A 12,932-nucleotide genomic window follows, 5' to 3' on the forward strand; every position below is an offset into this window, starting at 1 on the left:
CTTATCTGTGTGGAGTTTGTATGTTCTCCCCATGTTTGCGTGGGTTTCCTCTGGGTGCTCTGGTTTCCTCCAACAATCCAAAAACATACTGGTAGGTTAATTGGCTGCTATCAGAATTGATCCTAGTCTCTCTCTCTCTCTCTGTATGTGTGTATATTAGGGAATTTAGACTGTAAGCTCCAATGGGGCAGGGACTGATGTGAATGAGTTCTCTGTACAGTGCTGCGGAATCAGTGGCCCTATATATATAAATAAATACATGATGATGATGATGATGATGATTGGTGGGCTTGCCCCAATCTCCCCACTCAGGATCCGCCAGTGGTGTTTATTTACAGCAGAGCAGAATACATACATAGAAATTAGATTAGGTTGTACTCAGATCCTCTGACTGCTGCACCCAGGTCCTAGCACCCTCCTGTATAGTGACTATCTGTATTACATGTGGGCCCTCATCAAATTATGCTGCTACAACATGTCTAAGTTGCAAGTACTGGAAAAATTGGGAGTTAGGCATTGAGTCCTCAACTGCTCAAAGGCACGTAAATGTTTGTCTCTAAATATCTGCCCTATAGTATGAATCCCCACTCTGCACCACGTCAGAGTGCCCGTCAACTTAGCCAATTCTTGGAACTCCATATTAAACCACAGGGGGGTGTCCGGGTTCCGCCCCTCACCCTCCAAAAGGGCATGTGTAATTCACCAAACTGTGGACTCCTGTCATACAATAGGGGCCACCTTAAGAGGCCTATGACTTGCAAGGAGAACCTGTAATGGTCCCAAGGAGGGGTCTGTCTGCTCACAAGAAATGTCTCCGAGAAGTACCTGGAGGATCACTCAACCACTGAACTAGATGAATAAGCTGGGAAGCTAAATAGTAGATCTGGAGGTTGGGAAAAGCTAGCCAGCCCCATTGTTTTTGGACCTACACAGTGTGCAAAGCGAACACCTGCTCTCTTATTACCCTATACTAGGAAAATCCAGTATCTAATGATTGATCAAAACACCTGGAGCGGTAAATTCCCAGGGGAGTGCTAAAGTGAATAAAGATATTTGGGATTGATGATCATTTTTATTAGGTTAATCCTTCTGGTCACCGTGAGGGGAAGCTTTCTCCAGGAGTGACACTTATTTTTAAGATATTCAGTTACTGGATCAGTATTGAGCTTGACACACTACGAGGCAAATGCAGTCACCCAGATTCCCAAATATTTGAATTTATCAGTCCACAACAATGAATGACCGGAAGCTGTGTCTGGCAGAATCCACCAGCCCAGCGGAAAAAACATGGATTTGCTCCAGTTATTTCTGAAGCCTGAAAAAATTACGAAGTCATCGACCTCCTGCAGAAGGTGAGCTATTGGGATCTTCCAGTTAAATCAGCACATCAACTGCATACAGTGCTATGCTCTCCATGACCTTCCCCATCTTGAGGCCTCTAATGGCGCATATTAGGCAGGCTAAACGTTCTATCTGCAATGCAAATAAATTAAGGAATAAGGGGCATCCCTGGCGAGTTCCCGTCCGCAGACCAAACAGAGAGTTCATATAGCCATTAACACAGATTCTAGCTTAACTAAACTGGTAATCCGGTCACCAATATCAAAACATGCCAGTACATGCCACAGGTAGTCCCATTCAATAGTCAAAAGCCTTGGCTGTGTCAAGAGACACTACCACTGTTCTCTCCTCCACCTTCTGGGCCCCCTGTATGTGCCTATACAGACGCCTAACATTCGTAAGAGTGGACTTGCCAGGTATAAACTCCATCTGGTCTGGGTGAAACGCCTCATGTATAACCCTATTGAGTCTGGTGGAGATAATTTTTGCAAGGATGTTGGCATCCGTGGTGATCAGGGAGATGGGGCGGTATGTGTTCGAATGTAGGGTTTCCCTACTATGTTTAAGAATAAGGATGACATGGGCCTCAGACAGAGAGGGGGGAGGGACCTGTATTCTAACAGGAATAAGTTTCAAGGAGTTTGGGGACAAAGAATTGTCTATATTGTTTATTCACCTCTATTGGGATACCATCAATGCCTGGGACCTTGTGGTTCGGGAATGAGGAAATGCCCACATCTATCTCCTTCTCGGTTATGGGATAATCAAATAAATCAGATGAATCTGGTGACAATCTTGTGGAGCCTGATGTTCCTTAAATAGTCTGCAAGCTGGGCGGGGTGTATACCTAGCACACTGTGTGTAAAGGTCCTTGTAATAATTAAAGAATACTTTCAGTTTTGGCCCCACGTACTTCCAAATGATGCAATCGTCCGCAATAGCCGGTATTGTTCTTGAGGACAGCTCATCCCATGCCAAGCATGCAAGATAGCTAACCCCCATATCAGTCTGAAAGTACGGATTTGTGTCTGGCAAGAATAGTCAGAGGCTTCTTTTCTCCAAACACACAGTTCAAACATTTATACTGATCCACTTAAGTCTGTCTGATACTGTATGGGACTTAATGTATGATGCCTCAAAATCCCTATAAACTATCAGGGTTAGATTTCCTAACCTATTAATAGTATACCTATTTTAACTAAGGCATACCTAAATCCGCTCAAAGAACAAAACATCCCAGTGGGGAGAGCGAGTAGGATGGGAATACAGAAGGGGGGGGGGGGGCGACTTAGCTCCTGCAGCATTTACTCTCCCAAATGAAAACAACCCAATACTGTGTCTGCAAGAGTCTGTATATATCAAGAATCTTGATGTCTTAGAGGTGGATGACCTGCAAGCCAATCCGCCTCTTCCTGCGGGGTGAAGAAGAAATGGGACCTGCCATCCGCGGACACCCGTATCCTGGCCGGGAACAGCATTGTGTAAGACAACTGTATCTACCGAACTTTCTTCTAAATTTGTGTAAATAGTGATCTGGCGATCTAGACCTCCACCGCAAATTCAGGGAAAACAGATAATGATATATATGATTGCCAAAGTGTTGGTCATGTTGCTGGGTCATCCTGAGAACAGTATCGTGATCCCTGAAGTGCAGCAGTTTAGCAATGGAGGTGCGAGCAGGGGCTCCTGGCTGAGGTGGCAAACTGTGCTTCCTTTTCACAGCAAAATGAGGAGAGAATGCTTCTCTGCCAAACTCCCTGAGAGGCCAGTCCTCAAGAAACAGTTCCTGACTAGGGCTCTCCACCCACTCCGGCAGTGCCATAAATCTCAAATTTTTGCTGAGCAGCCTACCTTCCAGGTCTTTCATCTTCACTTTGCACTATACACATATTTGTTAATATTGACTTTGAATGCTTCAACTAGTCTCAGCCACTTAAATGGCCATATTTACCTTCATTTAGTAGTTATGAATTGTGAATTAACTGCTTTTACATTGCAGAAAGGAGCAGTGGACTCTATCTTTTTGTGTTGCATAATAAAATTTTGCTACAAGTGCCACATACGCATATTAAGACGTCAATCATTTTACTTTCTCTTTACAGGTCTGGGTAAGACAAAAAGGAAGACTAGCACTCGAGATGCCTCGCCAACTCCTAGCACTGATGCTGAATATTCCTCTAATGGTACCAACACTGATCGAATCTATGACTTAAACATACCCGCATATGTAAAATTTGCATATGTGGCGGAAAGAGATGATGAACTCTCCCTTGTGAAGGGTTCACAAGTTATTGTTATGGAAAAATGTAGTGATGGCTGGTGGCGTGGAGCACATAGTGGACAGGTTGGGTGGTTTCCATCAAACTATGTAGTGGAAGAGGTTGATGAAGCAACAGCAGATTCCCCTAGTTTTCTCAGTTTGAGAAAAGGAGCATCTATAAGCAATGGTCAGAACTGTAAAATTCTCCATGTTGTTCAGACCCTATACCCATTTAGTTCTGTAACAGAAGAAGAGCTGAACTTTGAGAAAGGAGAAATCATGGAGGTCATTGAGAAGCCAGAGAATGACCCAGAATGGTGGAAATGTAAAAATGCCAGTGGGCAGATTGGTCTTGTTCCCAAAAACTATGTTGTAATTTTAACTGATGGTCTTTCCGTAAATAATTCTCATGCTCATCAAATAAGTTATACTGGTCCTGCTTGCACAGGACGTTTTGCTGGCAAAGGATGGTACTATGGAGGAGTTACAAGACATCAAGCAGAATGTGCCCTGAATGAAAGAGGAATGGAGGGAGATTTCCTCATTCGTGATAGCGAGTCTTCAGTGAGTAATATTTGATTTATTTTTACATACCTCATTCTTTTGTTCTGCAAAATGAGCGCCGTTCGGAAGGCATCACCTTCCCTATAGCAGGTGCAAAACATACTCCACATAACTGGCGTGTATGAGTGTTTCTGCAGGTCAGCATGATTTGCATTTGCATGAACACTATTTTAGTGTATTAATCCTGCATTTGCATCTTTAATATCATCATCATCAGAAGCGGCATTTTTATAGCGCCACTAATACCGCAGCGTTGTACAGAGAACGTATATCAGTGTGTTCTTCTTTAAATTTTTGTCTGATGTGGCATTAATTACTTGTTTTCATTCCTCAAATCAGCCACTGAATCTGACATAGGGGCTAGTGACAAGCATGTGCGAATAGCCACCTTCATTACTTCTATCTTTTGAAGTATATAACACATCACTATTAACTTACGTACCATACCAGCAAACATGCCACCTTCTGAAAATAAACCTATTGCCACAGATACCTTACAGTAATGCCATACATTATTATCATTACTATTGATCTTATAAAGTGTTGACATCTACTGCAGTGCACACAGTACATACAGTCAGGACGTTTATAACAATTATGCAATATTTACTTTTATATACTATAGAGGCTCAATAGAAATGAAAAAAGGGTTTCAAAGAGCTTTAAATCTAATAATATATAGTCCCTACTGCAATTCCTTTGCAAGCTTGTGAGTAGTGATCTCCCAACCTTTATACCTGTTGCTTGTATTAAATGATTCATCTTTATATTTCAGCAATTACACCAAATTTCTAAATTGGTAATATACTCGCTAATAATAATGTTTTTCTCAAGTATTATCACTGAGTTCCTGAAAGAACAAAACTTGGCAAATGCTCCACTGAAAATGGGTCCTGCATAGCCGATGCAAATGCAGCCAATTCAAATCTTGCATTTCTTGTAAGTACGCCTGGTTTCAGCAATATCATTTGCACCAGCTACTGGGCACGTGTAAGTGCAGACTGATAGTGATGACTAACACGGCACAGTCTTTTTAATAAAAACTACATGTATGCATGTCACTAACTACCACACTACATGTGCACGCAAGGAAGATTACCTATATAAAAACACTACAGTATGCGTTAAAAGCATCTTGATGTATATATTTAAAGAAAAAAAAGTATTCAATTCCATATTTAATAATTATTATATGGTTGTTTTGTTTTTTGTTTTTTACTTATTATACAATACACATTTTTTTATGTGACCTTTTAGTGAACAGACACTTCTGCATATAGTGCAGTCTGTTGTAAGTATCTACATACGGCAAGTAATATTTAGGCAAAGGGTAGTTACACCCAGATTCAAATGGAAACATATCTTGAGATACATTTGCATTTGGTCGTAACTCCATACAAGTTCCAGGCTTTTTTTTTTTCATAATGCAGTTGCATCTGAACATTAATCAGGCCTGAATGTGCAAACGTAAAGTACAACATTAGGAAATATTTAAATACTACTACATTTAAAAAAGCTAAATTAGCCAAGATTATTTGTTCATAGTTAAGTAATACTAAATATTTCCCTTATCCATGCATAAGTAGTGAGACTGCATTCACAATGTGTGTGCAAGCCCAATACTTACTGGACTAGAAAAATATGAGTAAATAAGACCTCATTAGTATATTTCCCTTAATGCTATTACTATTCCCACAGAACCTATTAGTGGTGATCTGTTCAAGAAAGACCAATTAGTTACATTGAATGTATAGTGTTCTTGTTCCATCAATTGGACTAAGATGATAAATTACAGATGTGCAAATTTTCCAAGGTCCAAACAGAAAATAGACAAAGGAATATGGGAAGCAAGGTGAGAGTAGGATGGTCTTGAAAGTGTGGAAAGACGCTGGACAAGAAATGGACTAGTTTTTTGGTGCCATGATATACTTTCATACTTATAGGGAGTGAAGGTACAAGTGAAGCTCTTTATGCGGAAATTGTGAAGTGTCCTTGTAATTTCAGGGGAGGTGACAGACCTAAGTGCCCCGTTCACCCCCCTTGGGCAAGGCCTGCAATTCTCAGCATTGTGCATGTGAAAGTTGCATTGTCTCTGGGGCTGGAGCCGCACTACATTGCCCATTTCCCGCAATCTCCATTCTGTATTGGAGCTGTACCCCACCCCCTTGATAACTTATTTTTACCTTATTTACACATCCATTTCACTGTTTGCACATAACAGCATCATATAAAGTTAATAAGGTAAAAATAAGTTATCAAGGGGGTGGGGTACAAACGAGAGAGAGTGTCTTTGTGGACTGTCTTTGTCCACAATAAATACATCTGCAAGCCAACTCTGTGGGTCGAAATTTGGGACTGGACAATTTCAAAGTTGGTCTGAACTGGTGCTACTGCTTATGAGAAGGAATATAAATTATGTTGCTAACATCTTCAAGCAGAATAAATTTTCTGAATCTCAAATTGTTAAAAAAAAACAAAAAGTGGAAAAAACGGAATAAGCATCACAGGAAAGTATAAAACGTCCTTCCCATGCATGTTTGCTTGTGCCTTGAATGGTGAAAAATTAAATTCAATCCTCAAACTAAAACTCTTCCAAAAGGTGATTTCACAAAAGATATAATAATTTGAGCAAATGAGTAAAGGAGGATGTGCAAAGCTATTATTCTTGATTGGCTTTGTGAAATCTGGCACAAAATGAAAAGAGCTTTATCTCACCCCCCACGGACTTTTCATCATGGAGTCAATGTGCTTGCATTTACTGCTGTCTGTGAAAACTGAGTGTGAGAAAGTTGTGCTTCATAATATTTGGTGGATTAATGAAAATGAATCAACTGTTAATTCATCCTGTTAATAAAGCATTTAAAAGTATGGAAACAATGGGAAGAGTGCATTAGGAAAGGATCTCATGCATTTACAAACAGAGGGAAAATGTGGAAAGCCAAGTTTGAAGTAGTGGCATGTTGGATTTCTATATTATGAAAATCTGTTGAAACTTTTGCAACACAGTGAGGCAGAAATTATTAAGTCCACAACTCTGTCCCAAAAATCACGAAACAGACAGTGAGGAAAATTTAGTTGGAGACATATTAAATTATTTAACTAGCACAGTAATGATTCAGACTTCAATGTTTTTAGACCCTAGGAAACACAATACATTTTTCAAATGAAAAGTGTGCTAATTTTAATACAGTACCTTCAAAATCATTCCAGCAAATAACAGTGAATAATTCCTTCTCTCCGAGTCCTTTGAGTAATGAAGGGAATCTTGTTATGAAAGTGTATTCTGCAGAATATAAGTACAGTATGTTCAGTGTGTAAAAGAATATTATTATTGCTCAGTAGTACAAGTTTAATTCAATAACTGCTCTCACTCCAACAAATAGCAGTGAATTCTTTTGACTATGAGTCTTTTGTGTAATAGAGGGAACACAGTGAACTGTGCAGAAGTGAATTCTGCAGTATTTTAGTTGTGTAGTTTTATGTCTATATTCAATATAAATGAGTATAACCATAGTTCTGCTGTACAGGTTTAGTTCAATAACTTCTATTGTGACAATATATCGAAGGGGTTCAGTGTATCTGTTGGGGTTTGACCATTTTGGATTTTTTTTATCAAGCCAGTATTACTGGGGGAACTAAGTATCACTCAGCTGCCCCATCAAAAGTTTATTATTAAATTGCAACAAGAGATTTTCTACAATAAGCAGTGATGGAAAATCATTTATATTTATTATATAATAAATAGGGGCCTAGGTCTCATTCCAGTAAACATATTTCTCTTTAAATAGTAATAGGCTGATTTAGGAGGGAATTCCATCCCCCCCCCACCCCAAAGTACTGCCGCGTTATAGATGTTACCGTTATTACGGTAATATTAACCCGGCTTTCTGCTCGCAGCTCCCTCAGCTGCGAGCAAAAGGCCAGCGTTAGAACTACCGTAATAACGGTAATTATGCGCACTATTACCCTAATAACGGCAATAGTTTTAGCGCTGCGGTACTTCGGGGGGAATGAATTTCCCCCCTTAGAGTTAGGAGCAAATCTTGCTGCTGATTGGAAAATTTGCATTTGGAAGAGACAGGGGGGTATATTTACTAAACTGCCAGTTTGATAAAAGTGGAGATGTTGCCTACAGTAACCAATCAGATTCTAGCTGTCATTTTGTAGAATGTACTAAATAAATGATAACTAGAATCTGATCGGTTACTATAGGCAACAACTCCACTTTTTCAAACCCACAGTTTAGTAAATATACTACAGGGTAGGAAAATTAAAATGTACATTCTGATTTAGAGCTGTGAGTGGACACAGCCTGGCACAACAATGTGTGTGCAGCATGCAAGAACACGCAGTACATGTCCTGCATGTATGCACAAACTATGTAAATATGCAATATGTTATCTTTACAAGTTCTGAATTTCATGTTTGGAATGAAGGCACGAAGTCATAAATATAAAAAAATTTAAGTTATAAAATACTGTGTGCAACAAACTAATTCAAGCAGTTAAAACTAGTTTATATTTTGATAGACTGGATGAGTACCTTGATACCATGTATGCAGGGGCGGATCTAGAGAATTCTTCTACCCGGGGCGATTTAGGGGGGGGGGGGCGATTTAGGCCCCGACCCTTTTTTACATCTGAGGCTGCCGGCGGCTGCACACTATGTGCAGGTCCGTTCAGCAGTGACAGGTAGGGACAGTGTGCTGCCCGGATGCTCTGATTGTGTTTAAAACACAATCAGAGCAGCTGGGCAGCACACTGTCCCTGCCTGTCACTGCTGAACGGACCTGCATATAGTGTGCAGCCGCCGGCAGCAAGCCCCTGCTAGGGGGGGCGATCGCCCCAATCGCCCCCCTCCTGGATTCGCCACTGCATGTATGTGTAGTTATCAACAGCTCTCTCAAGCACTATACCACTTATGTGTTAAATGTTAACAAAAAAATAGCAAGAAGCAAACATCAGTAAATACAATATAAAACGATACTATAGCCAAAGATAAACAAAAAAACATTTTTCATGCTTTTATAAGTCATACCGATTTCTTGAAAGTTTGCAAAAACAATTGTTTGTAGATGAATATCTTTATATAGTTTTTATAGTTTTTATACTTTATTTTCACACCTTAACTTTATATTATTTTCATTTTTTAAAATGTTTATGTATTGTGTCCCCCTTTTTAATTTTTTTAAACTTTTATATATAATTTCTTTCCAATATGAACATTTGGAGAACATTTATAGACTTTTCCAGGAGCTGAAATAACCCTGATCCTGTTGACCTTACTATTGAACTTTTGGAAAACAGGTGTGTGGCTTTGTAAGAGTCGCATATTTGCTTTTCATTTTTGTCTAATAGCAGGGACTCAGATCATGGGGAAAGCTCAACCTACTTGGGGAAGCTACTGACCTTTGGAATCCATAAGTCCACTTACACATGCACTTAAGGATAATGATATATATATAAATAGGTGGGGAGTAGTAAGTTAAATGCCAGGATTAAGGTTTTCTCCCAGTCTGGACTTTGGTGATCATAGGTGTTCAAAGTTGTGAACTATTCTAAGACTTATTCACATAAGCAAATGTCTCCCTTGAGTGTAATCTTGTCTTTTACATGGAGCGAACATGCTATGGCGGAAAATTCAATATTTATATCTGTGAGAATTTGGGATTTTGTATCTAATGGGGAACACACCAGAAGATCTATATACAATAGATGCAATACAAAGAGAGGTTGCCCCACTGGAATACACTGAGGTGTTTGTAGGCAAAATGTTGAGGGCACAGATGAGTACACAAAGTGTGAAGGTTTAGTATTGTGCAATGGAGTACAAAGAGTTTGTAGAAACTATCTGGGCAGTGTAGCGTGTACTAAGGTACATGGAGGTGTTGGCACTAGTTGGACAGTGGCGCAGCATTCAATAAGGTACACGGAGGTATAACCACTGGTTGAACAATGCCTAGCTTGTAATGAAGTACATGGATGTTTGGCACTGATTGAACAGCGTGTAGCATGCACTAAGATACATGGGTGTGTTGGCACTCATTGAACAATCCATAGCTTGCAATAAGGTATACGGATGTATTGGCATTGGCTGAACATTACGTTTCTCGCAATAAGGTACATGGAGGTGTTGGCACTGTTAAGGCTGAAAACAGATGGATACAACAGAGTATATTGCAGTGACCCTGTAAAAGGTAGACAGCAAGTGTAGCGGAGTATACACACACATATGACAATAACTATCAGGCAAGACTGGCATAGCCAATACACTGAGAGTCTAAGACGCCAACCAGACTTTACCAGGAATCCCTGCAAGTGGCTATGTACTTCACTTAGTGAGGATCCAGATCGTGGCCCAGTGTAGTTGGTTCATTCTATGAAGAGTACTTGTATGAGGACTCTGCCGAAAACACAGTAGATGGAAATGCAGGTATAGGTGTACCGGTGTCGACTAGACTGGACACAGGAGTTGAAGAAACACAAACAGCTGCTATACTTCCTAGTATAGTCTTGGAGTGAGAGTATCAATGTTGGTCACAATTGATACTCACTGAGTGCACTGATCAGGTTCTTATACTCAGGGCCATCTCTCCCATTGGGCACAATGGGCAGGTGCCCGGGGGCTCTGCAGCCCAGGGGCCGTCAGAGACAGTGGAAAAAAAAAAATCCTGAAAAAAAAAAGAAGAAAATACTTACCTTGCGGTCAGCTGGCGGTCCGGCTCCCTCCCTGGTCTCATCCTCCGTGTTGCGCTCGCAGTGCATGTCGGGCGTGACGTCATCACGCCCGCCCGACATCCATTATTTTTTTTCCGCTGTCTCTGACAGGCCCCCTGGGCTGCAGGGCCCCTTTTATATATATATATATATATATATATATATATACAATCACTTTTTTTTTCTTTATATATATAGGGGCCCCGGTGCACAGCTTTGCCTTGGGGCCCAAAATGTTGTTAAGAGGGCCCTGCTTATACTAGTGGCTGGTTGATTGTCGATTCCCTGTATGTTTTATCAGTACTGAAGGTTAGTGGTAACACCTGTGAGAGGTCTTATGTCATCTCTAGCCTAAGGCTGAGTCCAGCTGGGTTCTGTTAAGGATTTTAATTGGGAAGGCCAGCAATCAGTGGACTGCTGAGTGTTGGAGTCAGGCCAGTGATGTCTTAGACTACTGGCACTTACAATATCACTTTTCAATATGATTTGTCTATAAATGTGGGAGCGGAAAGCTTGCTTTAGGGATTGTACAAAACGTTCAGCCAACCTATTTGTAGCCGGGTGATATGAGGCGGAGGTAATGTGACTAATTCCATTTTCCTTCGTGAAGGTCTGAAATTCTTCAGCAGCAAACTGAGGCCTGTTATCACTGACCAACTGCACCAGTACCCCTGTTCTGGCCAAAAGACTCCTCAAAATTTCCACCATATGTGAAGCTGTAGCAGAGGTGAAAACTCCGGGTCATTTGAACAGGCATCCAACACCACTAGAAACATGGACCCTATAAACAGTCAACATGAATATGCTGCCACAGAGTGCAACGATGCTAGTGCAGTCATATTTTGGACAGATTGGCACATGAAATACTCTCTGACCATATTGTCCAACAGCTGATACAACCCTAGCCACTACACAAAATTCCTGGCCAGTGCCTACATTTTGACCATACCTAAGTGGCCCAAATATAGTTCTTCCAAGACTCTTGCTTGCAATTTTACAGGCACGATGATCCGTACTCCCCACCCCCCAGAGGAGGCAGCCAGAATGACCTGTCAACTCCAGCCTGCGATGAAAGTAAGGAACAAGCTGCAGGAGCAGTGTCGTAACCCACTCTTTTGTGTCGCTATGAGTATTTGAGCCAAGACTGGGTCTCAAACAGTCTCACATCTGATCTGAACGGGTGATTTTGGAAAGGCATTCCAGTTGCATTTCAAAACTTCAGTCTGATATTTTTTAATCAATCAAATATAATCATCTATCTATCTAAAACCCAGAAAATTATTTCCAGTGAGGTAAAATTAATAAGACTATCTAAACCTAAAGTTATCAATTCAAGTACCAATGGTGAATGGTGGTTTGGCGGCGGTTTGGCAAACCCTAGCTTAGTAAATCTGGCTGTTTGTATGTTCATCACTATTAAAATCAGGATGGCGAGTTGTAAAGTTGTGGTTTTGAAAAATGACAGTTCTGCCCGTTTTAACAGCGGTTTGGGCTTTAGTAAATCCGGCAGTTTCTAAACTGACTGAAAAATAGCCAAAAAGCGGCGATTTGAGCAAACCGCCCTTTAGTAAATCTAGCCCCTAGACTACATATGATATAAAAACATAGCTTCAATAGTACAACCTATTAACTTTCATAGGATTAGATGAAGTGGCCACTACAACTTGGAGCCAGGGTGTGAGGAATTAAACTATTTCATATCATGAGGTTCATTGGATATCAGGGTTTAATACCATTGGACACTTTGTATTTCCTGATAAAAACAGGCTTGCAGCATTTCACATTAAGCAAATAAATGTTGCTATTATTTAAATGCTTGTTAGGTATATAATATTGTATATAAGATTTATATTTATACAAGATTTTATATTAAATGTGATTTATTGTATTTTTATAGATTATGGAGATACATTTTGGTAATTATATATTTTTATTATTTATTATATAATTATATATTTCATTTCATATCACCTTGGATGTTTGTTTAAAATTGAGTATGCATCTGCTTTAAATTTTTCCCTTAGGAAGTTAAAACAACGCTAGGGGGCATA

The 12,932-nt window shown here is 40.2% G+C and overlaps 1 pseudogene; it reads left to right on the plus strand.

The window, feature by feature from the left end:
• The first annotated feature begins 2,639 nt into the window (after positions 1-2,639).
• On the plus strand, positions 2,640-4,190 carry LOC142134071 (cytoplasmic protein NCK2 pseudogene; annotated as a pseudogene).
• Positions 4,191-12,932: the final 8,742 nt, after the last annotated feature.

Source organism: Mixophyes fleayi, unplaced genomic scaffold (assembly GCF_038048845.1).
Source record: "Mixophyes fleayi isolate aMixFle1 unplaced genomic scaffold, aMixFle1.hap1 Scaffold_39, whole genome shotgun sequence".
Classification (NCBI taxonomy): domain Eukaryota; kingdom Metazoa; phylum Chordata; class Amphibia; order Anura; family Limnodynastidae; genus Mixophyes; species Mixophyes fleayi.